Genomic DNA, 19,322 nt, shown 5'->3' with positions numbered 1-19,322 from the left:
GCCACAGTTCAAGAAGCTTGCGTTTCAAACCTATGAGGGAAGCTTATTGTCGCTGCATTGCCAGGGTGTAATCTGAAAACAAAATGAGTCAACTCTGCTCAAGTTCCACTGGGGTTAGGTGGCGAGGCAGCACAGAACTGCATTGTAGTCTCTATAATGAAATAACTTTGTGACTAACCATTCGGGAGGCAACCCCAGGGGACACCAAACCTGAACCTGGTGCACCCGCTCAATTGAGACAATTGATTACAGCCTTGCAAATGGCATGAAGTCTCTGATCCATTTTTCAAGGGAATTTGCTAAATCTCGCCCCTCTGTTCCCTCCGCCAGGCCAACATTTCAGATTCCTTCAATGGGACCTGCTTTCTGCATCCTATGCACAGCCCTCCAGAAATTGCAACCTACCACTGATCTCAGCTAATTGCTTTGGGGCGTCTGTGGATTGTTGCTGTATATCTTTAAGAATGTTTTTTGTTTGGGCCACTCTTTTGCTAAGCTCTCTGTCATCATCACTAAAGAGATTAAGGCTACATTATCAATTTTTTTGTTCCAGACATGTGCTGGAGTGTGTGAATGTGGAGAGGATACTAACCAGCTTTTTGGAAGAATCCAAAGAGGTGAGTGATGAGCTCAGTGTTGCCTTAGGTACAGGGGCAGACACTCCCATCCCCAGTCATCTGTGCTACTGACGCAGATCTGAGCTTCCCCATGACAACCCGAGGAGGGGTGACAGGTTGATGCTGCAGGAACGTGTGTCTACACCCTCTTGCAAACAGCACCAAGGTCAGCAGAGCCTTGTCTACAACATGCACAACTAGGGAAATAGGTTAGAGCCTTTTTTCGAAGGAAAACAGTCTGAGGTAAGTAGCTGGCCATGTGCTGGAAGGTCGTAGTCAGATGACACTGAATATATTTTCTGCCACCCTGCGCCTCGTTTCCCTCCACCAATGTTTATTAACTGAAACATTAGTCTGTATACAAAGGTTGGGGAGATGCCAGAAGACACGCAGTTGTTCCCTCAGTGCAGGCTAGATCACAGTTCTTATAGGTTCAATTAATGACTGCCATAGCATGCCCTCCAAGTGACCAGTGGGAATTGTGTGCCATTCAGCACGATTTCTCCTCTGCGGCTGCTGCCTCACACAAGGAAGTTCTCAACTTGCCCTCAATCTAGTGGCCCAGGTCCCGGAGGGGGAAGGGAGACCATCCCCTTTTATTGTATCCCTGACCAGTCCCCAGACCTAACGCCATTTGGGGGCTGGAGAAGTTACCTCGGTAGCTGCATCATTCTTTCATTGGACGGTAAGCACCAGGCTGCTGGGACTGGGAAGGGAAGGGTGCATGCACTTCCTAAGCCTCCAACCAAGTCAACCCCACCAGGCAGCCCGGTCTCCCCCGGGGCTCAGGTGTAGCCAGATCCCACTCGTAGGCCACACAGCAGCTGCAAACAACGACCCCTGCAGTCACCTAGGGGGCAGCTGTCAGCATCAGCGTCTCTGAAAGGTGGGATCTCAGAAGAAACCTGGTGCTGCCTGCCACAGTGGGGGGCCCGCTGCTGTTAGTCACCAGTCCATTAACCATCAACATGCTGCACCTGACAATGAGGCTTGTTTGGCTCCACTGGCAATCCTCCTCCCCAACCACCAGCAGCTGCAGCCCCAGGCAGGAGATCATAGCCACCTGCCAGGGCAGTCAAGGACATAGGAGGATTGCGACCCTTCAGCCAGGACAAATAGTAGGTTTAAGGCCACAGTTGTTGAGCTGAGAGTTTATGTAACAACAATGTTAGCCACTCCACTAACCGGTTTTGGTTTGCTTGTGTTCCAGTTCAGAGAGCACCTGATTTGACAGTTTGGTGTGGACTGTTTCAAATGGAACCGGACCAAGGCTGATTTGCACATGGCTGGACCGAATCTGAGGTGGCATGGTGGGTATACAAATGATGGATTGCGTTGTGGCCCAAACAATTACCAGTGGCTGAGATTAATTCAGACATTCCATCCATCATCTTTTAGTATTTCTCCTTGGACCTAATCTTTCCTACCTTAAAGTAATTATTCACAGTCATAAAATTCCATATTAATCATTTTATTGGTGGGTGTTGTATTCATCTGGTAATAGCATAGTATTGTTGTGATATAAGACCATCCAAAGTAGCATTGCCACAATGAATGAATGAATGAATGAAGAGACATGTCTAAAGCGCATGACTACCTGGGGGCATCCCAGCGCTATTAGCAGTATGACTTCAACCACAGGCAGAGTTAAAGGAACAGATATGTTTTCAGTGGCTTTCAGAAGAAGAGATAGTTGGGCTCCAAACGAATCTCAGGGGGCAGAAAATTCCAAGGTTTTGCTCCACTATAAAAGAAATGACGGCCTCCACTACGTCTTCTTATTTTTGGAACTGCAGCTACATGTTTATTATCCGACCTTAAAGACCTTATAGAACGATAAGATTGTATAATGGAGCTGATGCTAGGAGGGCCTTTTCCTGAGAGAACTTTGTGTGAGATACCCAGGGCTTTAAACTGGATTCTCTCCTCGATGGGAAGCCAGTGCAACGCTGCAAGTACAGGTTTAGCTGATATGCGCTTGGAGGTGTTCATAAGCACACGTGCAGCACAGCTTTGCACTACCTGCAATTTTTTGGTAGTGGTTAATGGAGCTCCCAGATATAGCGTATTTGTGTAGTCCAGGTGTGACAAAATCAGTGCCTGGATCAGCAATCATCTTGCGGTGAAGGGTAGCAAGGGAAGGATTCTTCTTAGCATTATTAAAATCCCAAAGCAGCAGGCTGCAACCTTACGAGCCTGCTATTTGAAATCAAGATTGTGATCCAGCCAGACACCTAAACTCTTGATTTGTTCTTTAGGGAGCGGAGGTGTTCCTTGACAGCTGGGCCAGAGTGAGTTGATGCTGAACATTTTTGGGTTACCCAGGAGCATTAGTTCGGTCTTAGCTCCATTGAGTTTTAAATAGGAGCTACCCATCTAGCTCAATACCTTTTCAAGGCATAAGGCTAATCCTGATCCTGAAGCATCCTGTTGATTAAGTGAAACCACCAATTGGGCATCATCAGCATGAAAGGTGTTACTAAGTCTGCAAGGGAACTCATATAACCATTGAATAGAGTGGGGCTCAAGGAAGAACCCTGGGGAACCCCACATCTAAAAGGCATTTGTTTTGAGGTGGTCTAATCATCAAAAACTACAAATGATCTGTCCTCTAAAAGGGACTGTAACCATTTTAAAGCAGTTCCTGCAACTCCTGCCTTTCTGAGTCTTTGGATTAGCAGGTGGTGGTTTACTGTGTCGAAGGCTGCGCCTTGGTGTGGTCTAAACTCCGTTTTTTGAGGGATGAAGACAATTGTGATTTTCCAGAAATGATGACAATGTATGATTTATATGTTTTTAAGCTAGTTTTCCGATTCCTGGTAAAAGTGAAATCGGACAGTAGTTTGTCAGCACTTCAGGAACCTAAGTTGGGCTTTTTGAGGAGTGCTCTAACCATAGCTTGTTTCCATTGGTAAGGCCCTTGTCCTGATGCCAGCAAAGCATTTGTCACATTTAGGATCACAGGGGATACAGTATCTGAAATTAGATTTAAAATATTAGGGGGAGCAGCATCTGATGATGCTCCCGATTTAAGCTTACTAAGAAGCCCTCGAAGGGATGTCAAGTTCAAGGGGGGGATAACCCCCAGACGACCGTCTTTATCTGAGTCTATCATATCCCATGGGGATAACGTTTGAGGGGGCGTTGATCAAGGAAAAGATTCATAAATACTTTGATTTTGCAATCCGAAAGATCTTGCGAGGTCAGTTGGCTGCAAGAGTGATTTTCTCTTCATAATAGCGCACTTTAGAAATTCTTATTTCTACTTTATAATCCTTTATGGCATCTTTATATTTAGCTTTATTGATTACTGAGGGAAATTTTCTCCAGAATCTTTCCAGATTCTTGCTGGACTTCTAAGCTCCCACAATTTAGGAGTATACCAAGCATTAGGAGTCGCTATAGCTTTGTTGTGGATCAGTTTCTTCGGCAAAGTGATATCAAGAGACTTAGTTAGCCAGTTATCTAAATCATCATTAGCTGTAGCTGGGTTCATTTTAAGATAGGGCCTGGTATTTTCCAAGTAAGTTACCCAAATTTTATGGGAAGTTTAGGCCACACCCAAACTAGTTTGCTGGTTTTCACAACTGGAGTGATATCTTCCTATATTATCCATGAAAATGGAATAAGACAGTGGTCCGACCAAGGCACCAGCGAGGGGTCCTTGACCAGCAAAGTAGGAATATTAGAAAAAACGGGGTCGAGAAGATGGCCTTTGCAGTGAGTGGGACCATTCACTAACTGAATGAGTTGAAGCATGTCTAACCCCTCTACTAATTCCATTATAGGGGGAGTAGAGAATCATCAAAATGAAGATTAATATCCGCAAGTAAGGTGCAATAAGGAAGGCAACTAGCTAAATTGTCAACAATATCAGGAAGGTCCTTACAAAAAGTACCTGAAGGGCTTGGGGGGTGATAGACCAGGATCCCTGAGAAGGCCCTGACATGGGCAATACCTAAGTTAAAAAAGATACTTTCAGAGTCAGGTAGGGGGTTTTGAGCTATGTGGCAATTAAATCTGTCTTTTTAAAATGATGGCAAGTCTGCCTCCTCTTCCTGAAACACGGTCCAGTCTTTGTATGGCATAGCCTGGTTGAACAATTACCGGGTTAGCATCTTTATTTAACCAGGTTTCTGTTAAAAAAAGAACATCGGGACTTTCGTCTTCTAACAAAAGGAACATTTCCAGTGTGCGTTTAGTCATTGAGCGACAATTTATTTGGAACATTTTAATAGCTTCCTTTATAAGCCAATCTGAGGGGGGCTCAAGCGCGGAACGCAATATACAGTGGCAGGTGTGACAGTGATTAGTGTAACTTTCCAATGATATAGAGTGTGTACACTCACTTTTAAGAGTTCCTTTGTAAGAGTTGAGCTCCTCTTTGGTGTAAACATACCTAGTTCTGAGACAACCGGCAGGATTTCTGGCCCTGGCCCCGGCTGGGCGCGGACGGGCTTGCCTTAGGTGTGCCAGCGGCATGCCTAAGGCATGCCAGCTGTGCACGTCCCCTGCGCGGTCCCGTCATCGGCCCTTTTAAGGCCTAGCAAGCGCGCCAACATCTAAAGACTGGTGCGCTGACCTAGTCTTGTGCTGTACACAATTCAGCCCTCTAGATTTGAATGCAGAGTGCAAGTTAGGAATGACTGCAGCTGAGATGTATGCAGAGTAATGGGGCCTCCTGAGAATAGGTATCTGACAATGGTACCCCTGTTGCTGAGATCTGTGCAGGGTAAATGGGGGCCTAAGATTAGGTATCTGGCAGACAAAACAAGATAGATAACCTGAAGCCAACATGAAGGAGATTCCGGAGCCGGCTGCTATAGGAGAAGGGTCCTGGATGGCTCACTTCATAGTCTGAATGCTGGAGCAACAGCCATAGACATCTGATTTTGGATTCCAGCCCCTTCACAAGGGAGCCCTAAACACTAGTGGCAGTGAGTTACTTGAGCAACATTGAGAGGTACAGTGCTTGTAGGCAATATTCTAGTCTATGACTGTAGCAGCAGCTTCTGCACTGCCTAAACCCTATGTAGTTAGTGAAGTGATGAAAACCTGTACACGTTGTATGTCATGGTAGAAGGTGGAGGGTGGTAATAGGTAGCTTGGTAAACCCTGGGCATCGAGGTTTCCCTTTGTTGGGTTGATATGCAATTGGGACAGAGGTCCTTGTGCAAAATAAGTCGTTCTAAAGACTCTAAGTCTCATCTGGTTATGTTTACAATGGTTGCCAAATAGAGTGCCTGAAGAGTATAAGTACAGTTTTTCTGTTACAGTGGAAAGCAAAATATTGCCTTTGGGTAAGTTTTCGATTGTTATCAGTTTATGCAGAAAATAGAAACTCTAACCATGCCCACCTAATCTTATTAACTTCATCACGTTTATTTCATGTAAATTTACAGTATCTTAAAGAATTTATGACACTGGTCAAGTCTACCTTCCAAGCAGTAAGGAATGGGGAAGCAAACAAAATTGACATGAGCATGTATTTATTATACAATAAATACCATTGACGTTTCTTGAAATTCATAGAATGTATTAGTTTCAGAAACACGACATGAATAAAATTATCCCTATGGAGCCTGTCTCACTTTTAAATCCCCATTTGAAGTATTTTAATGTATTTGGGAGCATATGTAGGTAATTCACATTTTGCGATTCTTAAATAGCGATTTTTAAGGAATCGCTATTTGAGAATTGCAAAATGGAATGTAGGTACAAATGTGCATTGTTTCTCAAAAATTCCTTAATTGCGATTAGCAAATTGCGAATCGCAATTAAGGAATGAGTGTCCCATTCATTCCTATGGGCCAAGAGGCCCATAGGAAGGAATGGGGATACATTCTCAAATTGCGATTTTTGACTTTGAAAATCGCAATTTGAGAATCGCAATTCCAAGGGTGTCCGGGTGTCCAAAGGACACCTGTTGCACCCCTGGAATGTGCCTGTAAGTACATGTGGCGCACAGACCTGCCCCCTAAGGGCATGTCTGTGCACTACATGGCACTTTGAATTTAAAAAAAAAATAATTTTGAAAGGAAATCGCAAAATCCCATCTACTTGGAGTAGGTGGTGTTTTGCGATTCCTTAAGCCCAAATCGCTAATTCTAAGGCACCCCTACATAGCATTTAAGGAATTGCAAAGTTGTGATTCCTTAAATGCTTGAGCAAAATAAGGAATCGCAATTTTTGCGATTCCTTAATGGCCTGTCCACCAGGAAAGACCTGTAAGTGAATGAGTAGTGTGTTGGGAAAGTGCATTGACACTTCTCTTATTAGTAAATTGCTCTTTGGCCCAATCACTTCTTTCCTCAGATTTACCCATATTATTTATCCTTGTTTCACAGTTAAAGTATCTCTGCCTTGGTTCACTTTACTTTCTGAAAAAGAAAAAAACATTTATCACAAAGTTTTAAAAACAAATATAAGTAAACAACAAACTGCACATTAAAGTGCAATTAAGGAAAATCTAATTTTTGCATATCATGCTTATCAATTTCAATAGTAATCATTTCACTACATGCAAGGAATAGTACTAGAACTGTGAAAGTATTTCACCCAAGAATATAAATGAACATGTCGAGCCCTGATAGAACGTGACTTCTAAAATATTTAATCAGGTGAAACATAGAAGTTTCACTTTCTATTGAGGAATCAGACAACCGTATGGAGAGATGAGAGGTTAGAACATATCAGAAGATTCAATCAACGGCAATCAAAAAGTGGTTTAAAATACTTGTAATACTACTAATCACTGGAGGAGGAAAATAATGTATGCAGAGGGGGTCTCGGTACGTTTAGAGTCTTGATTGTAAAAATGACACCAATCGAATCCATAAAAGAGTAAATGTTAGAAATTAGTAATGCTGAAAACTGTGCTACAGTGAACTGAATCAGAAACAGGTTAAATGATCCCAAGGCAGGCGTGTGAAAATGTCAGTTTCTGTGAAGTACACCTGTGAATTAGTCTTTAAAAATAAAAGACCCAATTAAAAGAGAAAAACTTTCAGTGAAATATAAGCTGCTCTAGAGAGAATGTAAGAGCTAGCATAAAGTTCAGAATAGGTTAGAGGTTCTGTAACAGTTTTCAGAAGGTGTTAGCCTCCATCTGGTATTTTTAGATGTTTTAATTTAGGGTGACTTGCCACCATCATTCCAAAACTAACTTTTTACTTTTTCTTCAACTGTTTGTCCTTTGTTTTGTGTAGACACGTGTTTGAGCTCCCTTTTTAAAACTGACCTGACAGCTTTAGAAGTCTCCTAGGGCCAGATGCATCATGCAAAGAAATAGCGATTCCTTAATTGCGATTTTTAAGGAATCGCAAATAAGGACTCGCTATTGGCTATGCATGATGAGGATAGTGAAGAAATAAGGAATCGCTAAAAATCGCTAAATACAATAGCGATTCCATGTTAAGGAATCGCAATTGTAAAAAAACCCCTATCTCGCATTTAGCGATCCCGCTATTTGCGAAATCGCAAATAGCGATATCGCAAATTGCGATTTCGCAAATAGCGGGACCGTGAAAACTACAGAGTCGCATTGGGAGCAGGCTGATGACATCACAACCAGGAAGTCAATCAGCCCATGCTGCCACCTGTGCACAGAGGAACACTATGAGGCAGAAGCTGAGTGCAGGGAGAGAGAGCAGAAGAACACAAACTGCAGTCTGCTCACAGGTGGAGACAGCCATGTCCCAAACAGCTACAGAGGAGGGTGCAGTGGGCAGGAAGCGAAAACTCAAGTTCAGTGAGGGTGAACTTGACCTCCTCATTGAGGAGGTCGCAAACAACCATGAGAAGCTATTTGGGAAGCTCTCCCTTAAAGTGCCAGAGGCAGACAAGAGAAGGATCTGGAACAGGATCAGAGACAAGGTGAATGCTGTGGGGGTCACACACCGCAGCATAGATGACCTGAAGAAACGCTGGTACGACCTGCGCAGTCGTGCCAAGGAGCGGGTAGCGGAAAGGCTGAAGGAGGCGAAGAGGACTGGAGGAGGAGGCCCAACAGTCCCAGACAACACACTCCAGGAGGACATGGTAGAGGGCACAATTGAGCCAGAAGCAGTGGTTGGAGTAACGGACCTGGACACATCCGGGGAGGCCTGTAGCACACAAGGTAAGATGCATGACTATCAACAGAACAATGTACATACTGATAGTGCCCAAATGTGAATCAACCTGCAAAATAACAGCAAAAATAGTCCAGCACACATTTTACATAGGGACACCAATGCATCATGGGACTTGTAGTCAGTAGAACCCAATTGCCTGTTAGAATCCAACACAGTAAGCCCAAATGCTAAAAATATGCAGTACAGTTATAGATGTGAGACAGTGAGAACATAAATGTATATTTTTATTAAGGTTGCTTAACTCATGCAACAACTTTAAATAACATTGCACTGTTTTACATCACAGATGCAGCTGATGCAAACACTGATGACAGTGATATTGGAGACAACACACAGCACAACCAAGAGTCTGCGGTGTCAAAACCTGTGACACCACCACCCAAATCCAAGGCACCAGCAAAACGCAGGGCAACAGTTACACCACTGCAGGCAATGGAGACAGAACAGGATACATCTACCGCACCTAGTACAAGCCGTCAAAGTGCCAGCAACACAACTACACTGCAGGCACATGTCCGGGCAGGAACAAGACGCAGGCCAAGGACCCATACTTGGGCGCAGGAAGCAGGAAGTCCCAATCAGTGGGGTGGCGTGGAGTCACAGATGGTGCGGGTGCAGCGCGTGCAAGCGAGGCACATGGGAGCAATCAACCTGCAGATGACAAAAATGAACACAAACATTTCTGCAATGGCTGGCAGTGTGAGGGAGCTCACAACTGCACTAGTGGAAGCTCACAGAGAATCCAACAACACCCTGCTGGAGGTGGTGCGTGTGATGCAGGAGGGACACACCACACAGAGGAGGAGGCATCACCAGTTTGTCACATGCAAGGGCGCCTATACCAGGTCAAACAACAAGATCTGCGCAAGCGTGGCACAGCTGTCACGTCGGTCTGTGGAAATGCAGATAGATATGGCCCATTGTTGTGTGGATGTGTCCAAGGCACTGGGGCAAATTACAACTGCCGTTGAACAGATGCAGGCTAGCACTGGTGTTCAGGGTGATGTAACAGCTGAAGAGGGTAGTGAGGCATCCAGCCTCAGCAGCATCACTGCGCCACTCACCACTGTCAGGAGGAGCAGTAGCCGTAGACAGGCACCTCCCGCTGCATCTGGGAATGCAGATGCTGAAGCAGGAGAAAGACTTTTGGGTCTGAGAGGGAGGAGACGCTAACCTAATCAGAGGGGTGTAAGACTTCATGGTGACGTAACCATGTACAAGACTATCTTTGTGACCGCATTACAAGTCCTTTGTGTGTCTCTTGTGTCCTTCAGTGCATGGAGTTCATGTGCTAATGGGCACCATCTCAGTTTAATTTCACACCCCTACCGGCTTCCATGGTTAATAAATAGTTCTCCTTCAAATGCAAATGAGTGTTGTGTGTCATTGTTACATACCTTAGAAATAATGCAGGGTGATGTCAGTACGTTTCCTCTGTCCCTCCGCTGAACTACCAAGATGTGCCCGGCGAGGTTGTGCTGGGGGCTGGTTGCCCTCTGTGTCGGATTCCTCAATGGGGATGCCTCTCCTTGTTGCTATGTTGTGCAACATAGCACAGCCGCAATAATCCTGCAGCAGGTTTCTGGTTGGTACAGCATTGCTCCTCCAGTTTTATGCAGGATGCGAAAGCGACTCTTGAGCAATCCAAATGTCCATTCTATTACATTACGTGTCCTGATGTGGGCTGCATTGTACCTCTGTTGTTGTGGGCTGGCTGGGTTCAGGTATGGAGTCAAGATGTAATGCCTCACCGCGTATGCACTGTCACCTACAGAGTTACAGACAATATGTTAGTGTCAGGTATGCATTGCCATGACCTAAGTCAGTGATGTGTATAGTATTCAACTTACCTAGCAGGTGTCCATTGCCAAAATCTATCCTGAGCAGACGTGTGTGCAAGCCACTATGGCGGAAGATGTATGAATCGTGAGTGCTTCCAGGGTATTGTGCTACGAGGTCGGTGATGATGTTCTCGGCATTGCACACTGCTTGGACATTGATTGAGTGATATGCTTTCCGGTTGCGAAATATATACTCATTTATGGCAGGGGGACATATGGTTCCGTGGGTGCAATCAATGCATCCAATCACGTGTGGGAACTGTGCTACTTGGTAGAATTCCTGTTTTGTTTGGCTCAATTCCTGTGGGGTGGTGGGGAAGGTGATGTGGTTGTTGATCACAGTCATCATGGCGGCCAGGAAGGATTTGAAGAACCGCAAGAGGGAGCTCTGTGATACCCCTCCTGCTTCTGCCACTATGTCCTGGAAGCTACCTGACGCAAGCAGGTGCAGGCTACATAGCACCTGGACATGAGTAGGGATAGCCTGGGTCCTATGTGTTTAGCTCTGCAATAGTGGGTCCAATTCATCTATTAAGTCTAGATTCATTGCTGCATTCATCCTGTACTTATCATAAATTTGCTCACGAGTCTGTCCTAACAATGTTATGTGCAGCCGGAAGATTCTCCTGGATTTTCCTTCTGGCCTGGCCTGCTGCTAGTATCCTCCTCCTCCTCGCAAAAATGTAGAGTCCTGCCATTGTGGGAGGCCAGTGTAATGTAATGTAATGTAATGTATGTATGTGTTCTTGTAAAGCGCACTGCTGCACTGAGGCGTCGTGGCGCTGTAGACCACTGGGGAACCCGTCCTGGCTATCCCTGTGAGATGGTCCCTACTGGGTATCTCCAAGGTGAAACCAGGCATCCCCGGCGAATGTGGGGGGCCGTTGTAAAGATGAGGCAAGCTAATGCCCAGAGTTGCCGAGTGTGTTCCCTGGTTAGAGTAGGCACCGAGGCGAGAATTATCGAGTCCGCTGACCCTGGTCCACAACCCTGCCGTGTCGGGAATTGAACACTGGTCCCGGGACGTTCTCTGCTTTCGGGTCTGCCGCCTCTAACCAGTGAGCCACACCACTCCACGTGTGGCCTCATGGGTCTGTTTAAATTCACCTCTGATGGAAGGCTGGTGAGTGGGAAAAGTTTTTTTTTACCACCTGATTGTGATTCCCTTTAAACTGCTATTGCAAAATAGCGATTTTTGATAGAATCGCAATTAGCGATATTTCATACATAGGATTAGCGATTTTATTGCGAAATCGCTATTTTGATATAGCGATTTCGCAATCTGTGTCGCAGAATCATTGGTTTATCGCTACTTGCGATTCGCTAATGGGGGTCGCCCTCGTTTCTGCGAATTTTGTGCGAATTCGCAATTTTACGTTTGCGAATTCGCTTTTTCCTAAGTTTTCACTTCATGCATGCCATTTCTTTATTTAGCAATCGCAATTGGTAATTTGCACCAATTTCGATCGCATTTTTGGTTGATGCATCTGGCCCTTAGCCTCTTATGCACGAGGCAAAAATAGAAATCATACATATAGGGCCCCATGCATCAAACCAAAAACCGGTCGCAAACGGGCAGATTCGCAGAATCTACCCCTTTGCAAGCGGTATTTTTGGATTTGGGATGCATCATCCCAAATGCAAAAATAGCAACTTAAGGAATCGCTAATATTGCGATTACTTAAATTGCAATTGCATTTAAGGAATCGGAAATTGTGATTCCTTAAATGGAATGCATTAAGCAAAAAATGATTGCGATTTCCCTATTAGAAATCGCAAATTACCATCAAACTAAAGTTGATGGTAATTTGTGATTGCTTTAAAAAAATGCACTAAAGGGCATTTTTATGAGTTACATTTTACATACACACATGCCCTTGGAGCATGTGTGTGCGCAACATGTGGAAAAAGGGGAATTTCAGTGGTGCAACAGGATATCCTTTTGGAACCCTTGCACCTTTGAAATTGTATGCGCAATTTGCAAGTACCTATGGAGTACTCGCAAATTGCGCATGCAATTCCCATTCCTTCTTATGGGCTCCTAGGCCCATAATAATGAAAGGGAATCAATTCCTTAATTGCGGCTCACAATTTGTGAGTCACAAATATGGAATTTCAAGGAATCAAAAAATATTTTTGCGATTCCTAGATGCATTGCATTTCACAATTTCTAAATAGCGAGTCGGTAAAATTTGCTATTTAGAAATCGCAAAATGCGGGCTTGATGCCTGTGCCCCTTAATGTAATAATACATATTTACAGAGATCATCTGAGTCAGCACCTTCAGCTGTTGCCTATTTGAATCTTATTTGACATGTAGAGCTGCCCACAAAATAGCATATTTATTATGAGGCAGTAGCTTAACTCCTTTCATCCATTGGCTTTGACAATGCTATTCACTTTTGCATATGCCGATTGAACTATAGTGTTAGAAATGGGGGTCTCTAGTTGGCATTGTTATGCACCCTGCCCAAGTTGGGACCCTTCCTTCTAGTCAGGGTAAGGGAGCTACATACCCCAGATAACCCCTGCTCACACCTTGATTGCTTGGCACAAGCAGTCAGGCTTATCTCAGAGGTAATGTGCAAAGCATTTGTACATAAAACACACAGTCACTCATTGAAAACACTGCAAATGAACACCACACCAGTTTAGAAAAATAGCCAGTCTTTATCTAAACCATCAAGACCAAAACAACAAAAATCCAACATACAAACCTCTAGATATTACTTTTTAAAGAGTTAAGCAATTCTGTCCATCGAATGTTATGGATGCGTTGATTTTAGCACAAAGTACATTTGATGCATCAAAATCCAAGACAAAAGACAGCCGCAAAGGAGAGAAGTGATGGAAAACACAGCAATGCATCGATTTTTGGGTCTGGGGATAAAGGATGTGTCAGTTCCTCTGATGTCCTAAGATCATGTTTTTCAACAAGGCTCAAACAGAAGAGATGGCCTCCGAGGGTTCAAGGCTTTCGTTGAAATAGAAGTTTCTAGAGATATTTCTTTGAAGTGCTTGGAATTTCCTGTCTCCCCTGCCCTGGCTCCAGCCTGACTGAAGGTACAATGAGGTGGTGTGAAGTCCTTTGTGTGGCAGAGTGCATCCTTATAACTTGCAACTGGGGCTCTGTCCAGCTCCTTCTTCTCCATCCTGCGAATGATGGCCCATCCAGCCACAACTAATCTATATATATTTTATAAGGCTGTCTAGGAGGAATAAACACAATCCAACTGCCAAGTACACCAAGTCATTTGACCCAAGAACAGGCTGGAGGCAACAAATAGGTAGGGCAGGAAAATGCAACTTTCTAAAAGTGAAACTGTGACTTAAAATCCGACATTACCATTGTAGACTATAGTAAATTACAATCATGAAAGTCCTACCTGCTCCAAATCAAAAGCTAGCACAAATTAAATATAATATAATATGGCAAGCCAATGTTATCCTATCATCGAGGTAGGCCTCACAATAGTGAAAAACAAATGTAGGAGTTTTTCAACAACAGGACATGTCCTACTTATATTTACATGTCCAATCTTTTAGTGCAGCACACCCTTCTCTATGGGCTGCCTAGAGCATATCTTAGGGGTAGATTATTTGTAATAAAATGGGGGTTTAGTGATTGGCAATGGGATTAATTTGCGAAGTTTATTTGGCAGTTTAAAACTGCATTAAGACTGCAAAGGCAGACCTTAGACATCTTTCAAGGGGCTACTTAAGTTGGTGACACAATGAGTGTTGATGGCCCACTAGTAGCATTTCATTTACATGCCCTGGATATATGGTATACCACTTTACTAGGGACCTATAAGTAAATTAAATATACCAATTAGGTGTAAGCCAGATTTACCACATTTTAGGGGGTGAGCACAAACCTGTTAGCACTGGTTAGCAATGGTAAAGGGCACAAGGTCCTAAGGCCAACAAAAAAAATTAGAAAATAGGAGGGTGAAGGCAAAATGTTTGGGGAAAAACCGCCCTAAGGCTGACAGGTCTAACACATGCATACAGTATTTTCTACTGCTGGCGAAAAATCTAAGCACTTTATGGCTGGTAGCACTCTACTCTAGAGACCAAAGTTAATAGTTATTCCAGTACTATTAATTATTGCTGTAAATGTATTGGTTATTGGGTTAGCCTTGTGCTCTAAGGAGAGTGGGCATATATTATGTTACTAGCAGTTAGGAGTAACTATTAGAGTGAGTTAATGTAGGAGGAATGAGGGAGTAGGATGAAGGAGATTAAATATTGTAAGATAAAAAGGAGAAGATAAACTGAGTGAAATATTGTGATTTATAGGGATCTGATCAGTAGATATGTTAGATAGATTTTGGTATTGCAGGAACAGTTATTCTGAAGATAGGTTTATGTTTTAAGAGTGGCAAGGTTAATTTACAGAAATTTAGTAGAGAGTAAGATGGCAGTCATTTACAATGGTTGGGTAAACTCAGAAGCACTCATTAATACAGAGGATGGATTGCAAGGAGAATATCATTTCAATAGAAAGTCAGGAAAAAGAATAATTCTTTGCTATAAACCTTATTATTTTTGTGCAAAGGTTTTTATTTTTTTAATGTGAGGTAGGATGCAATCTGATGAAGTATAAAGAGAAGAAAGAAAGGCTGACATTTGGTTGTCTGTGAGTAGGGGATTTAAGTTGTTCTGTTAGTTTGATGCCCCACACTTTCAATGGTGTGACTACCTTCTGTTCTCTTCCATATGGATATTGATCACAAAAAACTTTAGGAGTTTACAATTGCGTTTTGGGGGATATGTTTGGAAAGTGGTTTGTGTTTGTTAGGTATATGTAATGAAGTGGACAATCCAAGTGGTTTGCATTGATCTTGGTTGTTGGACTTTTTGCAGGGTCATCCCTGAACTTTTTGCCTTCCTCCTGGTATTTATTCTGGCCTGTATTGGTGGTTTTAGGGCTCTGGGCACTTTATCACTGCTGTCCAGTGTAAAGTGCATGTGCCCTCTATGGTAAAATGTGGTAAGATTGGTCTACTCCTGTTTGGCGTATTTAATTTACCCTATTAGTCCCCACTAGAGTGGAATCTCATATACCCGGGGCCAGCCAATGAAATGCTACTGGTGGGCTTGCAGCTCTGCTTGCACCCCCCAGCAAAGTAGCCTTTCAAACCTGTCTCAGCCCTCTGCCATTGCAGGGCCTATACACGCAGTTTACTGCCGCTGTGACGTGGCACATAAAGTGGGTGCCACGTCTGTGACTCCCATTTTACTACATATTAGTCACCCCTAAGGTAGGCCGTAGCTAGCCCTATGGGCAATGTGCTCTGTAGGTAAAAGGTAGGACATGTGCCTTAACTGTGTGGCATGTCCTGATAGTGACAAACAGTTATTTGGTTTCTCACTACTGTGAGGCTACCCTCTCATAGGAATGCATTAGGGATTTCCTTATATGTGTGTCAGTGGTAATTCCTGATAGGAGAGGAATAGCATGATCAAGTTTGGTATGTTTGGAATGCTGGTAATAAATGGTGTTCGTAGATTTTTTGTCACTAAGTTAGAAATGCCACCTTTAGTAGTGGACATTTCTGTGTGCTATGTGTGTTTGTGCCTGCCTGTTGTGTACTGCATGTCTGGCTCTGGAGTGACAGAGACCGGGGAGGTGCAGTGGCTCCAGAGGGGCTGGGTGAGTCAGCGCTAGGCTGAATAGGCAGATCTGCATTTGGAATGATGTAAGGAGTAGCCCCTGACCCTGAATAGATCTGTGCCTGTCTTGTACAATGCTGGCTCCACCCCCTGTGGTGTGTCTGGGGCCAGGACCTACTCTGTCAATGAAGACTGTTGTGCACTGTAAACAAATGTTGGAGTGCCCCCCAGAACTGGTTTGGACTGGGAACAGAGCCCTGTGTAGGGGGAGAACAAGGAACATGGCTGGTATAAATATTGGGGATGTGACCCCATGAAAGTGTGCTTTCTTAGATCTGGAAGAGAGGGCTGCTGGGCACCAGGACGAACCACCACCAAGAACTGCCCCTCTGCTGGAGGGCCCTGTGAGCCTGCCTTGGCCCAGCTAGCCCTGAGGGACTTTGGGGACTGAGCATTTTGTAAGCACTTAGAATCCCTTGGACTGGAGAGACCCCAGTACTTTGTTACTTGGACTGCTTAGCACTGGACCTGTGCTTGGAAACGCTGCAGGCTTCCTGCGTACTTGAGCCCCTGGTGTGGGCTCGTGTTGTAGTAGTGCGTAGTCAGCGCTTTCCTGGCATTGTCTAAGCGGAACGGGCTGCAGACTTTGCTTGAGATTGGTGAAACCTGAAGTCAAGCAGGAAGAGCCTGACCTAGACCGTGACCAGCCCCAGGAAACAGCACCAGAGCCGGAAGTCAGGCAAGCCTATGCCTGAGCGTGGGCAGGGCTCCCGGGTTTCTGAGGAGAGCCCTGCCTGCTGCCTCCAGAAATGGTTGAGACCAAAAATAGAGGAGAGATGCCCTCTCGGTTTGCGGGAGCCGCAAGCGATCATTAGGATTCAGGGCATCCCCTCATGAGCAATGCAAGCATAGTGGGCATGCCAGGTGTTGCCTAGCACCCAGCTGAAGCTGCGCCGTGACCGGAAGACAGGAGAGCTTGCACTTGATGGTGGGCAGGGCTCCCCATTCAGAGGAGGAGAGCCTGCGTGACTGCCCCAACCAAGACGGAACCTCGCAGGCTCCCCAGTCCCGAGGGAGGACTGGAGCCTCACGGGCTCCCTCCTGACACATCTGCCAGTGAAGAGGAAGAAGACGTAAGGCCGCAGTGGCTGGCCGCGGCCATCAAGAAGCCATACTTCAGCTTTCTGGAGCCCAACTCACCAGAGTGAGGGTCAGTCCGGCCACTTGGGGAATTGCCTACCCGGGGGAGACCGAGTGAGTTCTTCCCACCCTCAAGGGCATTGCAATACGTGTTGGTAGCAGTGCTGGCCCCACTGTGCATTACGGGTCTTATTTCTGCAGCATTGGCATCCAGGGGGCAGTTTGGAGGCCTTGCAGTGAGTGTGGATGACACAGCACACTGTTGGTGCTTATTTGTGTGCCCAGCTGCGATGCCAGATTGTGGGCAGCTGCAACAATGGGGGCATTTCTTTCTTTGCATAAGAGAAACATTAAAAGTACAGGCCGGTGGAAGTCATGTGCTGATTGTGCCCTGACTTTGGGAGATAGAGAGCATTGCATGGAAACCGTGAGGAAGGCCAGCCTGGGATCACTTTGTGTTCTGGTAGGGCATAAGGCCCTAAGGTGATGTGTGCACCTTATTAGTGTTACTGGGATGTACTGCTGATTTAGAAGGAATTCCTAATGTGGTTTATGCCTAATGTGATTGATGCCTAATGTGGTTTATGCCTAATTTGAGTGATGCATAATGTGTTTATGCCAGGTGCCTTTACCAGTAGTTACTGGTTGTTTTATTAACTTGTCTGTGTTATGATGGTGATGACAGTGGCCCGATTGGCCCTGTCGTGTATATAATGTCCTGTAAAGTCATACCTAGTGCCCGGTGGCACAGTGTATATATGTGATTATGCTCTGATGTGTTTTATGGATAATACAAAGGCTATTTTACATAACCTTGTGTGGAGTTTCTTTTGTGGTGCGCCTAGTGTGTGACTGCTGTGCACAGTGCATTTGGGATAAGCCTGACTGCTCGTGCCAAGCTACCAAGGGGGGAGCAGGGGTTATCTTCAGTGTATAACTCCTTTGCCTTGATTAAAGTGGTGGTTTCAGCCTGGCTGAGGCGCATGCCCTTGCCAACCAGAAACCCCATTTCTAACAATGGTGTTATGTGTTTATTTGTGAAAGATGCATGGGTGTATATATATATATATATATATATATATATATATATATATATATATATATATATATATATATATATATATATATATATTACTGAAAAAAACATACGTTTTACAGACGTTATAGTTAGGAATTAGCATTTAAAAAACCTTTGAAAATCACAAAAAAACCTTAGTTTTCAGGGACGTTATAGTTAGTAAAACATTTGACTCATATAAAACAAGCGAAATTCACCTGTTATAGTTAGTTGAGCTAACTATAGCTCGCGCACCCGCAATGCACTGCTTATGATGTCACATATTACATCACTCATGACATGGTCAGTGACATTGAGTTAGCTCAACTAACTATAACTGCCTAAGTTCTCTGGTTTAATATGAGTCAAATGTTCAACTAACTATAACTTCCCTGAAACATATCGTTTTAGTGAATTTCAAAGGTTTTTAAAATGCTAATTCCTAACTATAATGTCTGTAAAACCTATGGTTTTGTCCAGTGAATTTTGAATGTATTTTAAATGATAATTTCTTATTTTAATGTTTCTAAAACCTATATTTTTTCAAAATATTTTTTTAATACTTTGGAACTCTATTATACTTCTTCTTTTTTTACTTGAAGAATTATGTAATGTTTTTTATCTTCCCCCCAAAAATGTATACTTTTGGGGGGTGAGAAAACTGCACTCCCATACCGGTAGTGTAGCAAAGTCCATCAGCACACAAATCTAATCCGCCATATTGCTAAACTCGTAAATGATGCACATTTCGTATCCAACACTTCGTGGCACTGAGTCCCACGTAACATCATATAAGCTTGAAGTCAACCCAGGTGTTACTTGCTACCGAGCCACGTGTTATGTCATGTACATATGGGGTCGCGCCTGCTGTGCTTTGCGTATGCAATGAGTACAAGCTGCCAGGCCCTGTGTT

Source organism: Lissotriton vulgaris, chromosome 7 (assembly GCF_964263255.1).
Source record: "Lissotriton vulgaris chromosome 7, aLisVul1.2, whole genome shotgun sequence".
NCBI classification, from domain to species: Eukaryota; Metazoa; Chordata; class Amphibia; order Caudata; family Salamandridae; genus Lissotriton; species Lissotriton vulgaris.
The sequence above is the reverse complement of the archived record's forward strand: the minus strand, read 5'-3'. Positions refer to the sequence as shown.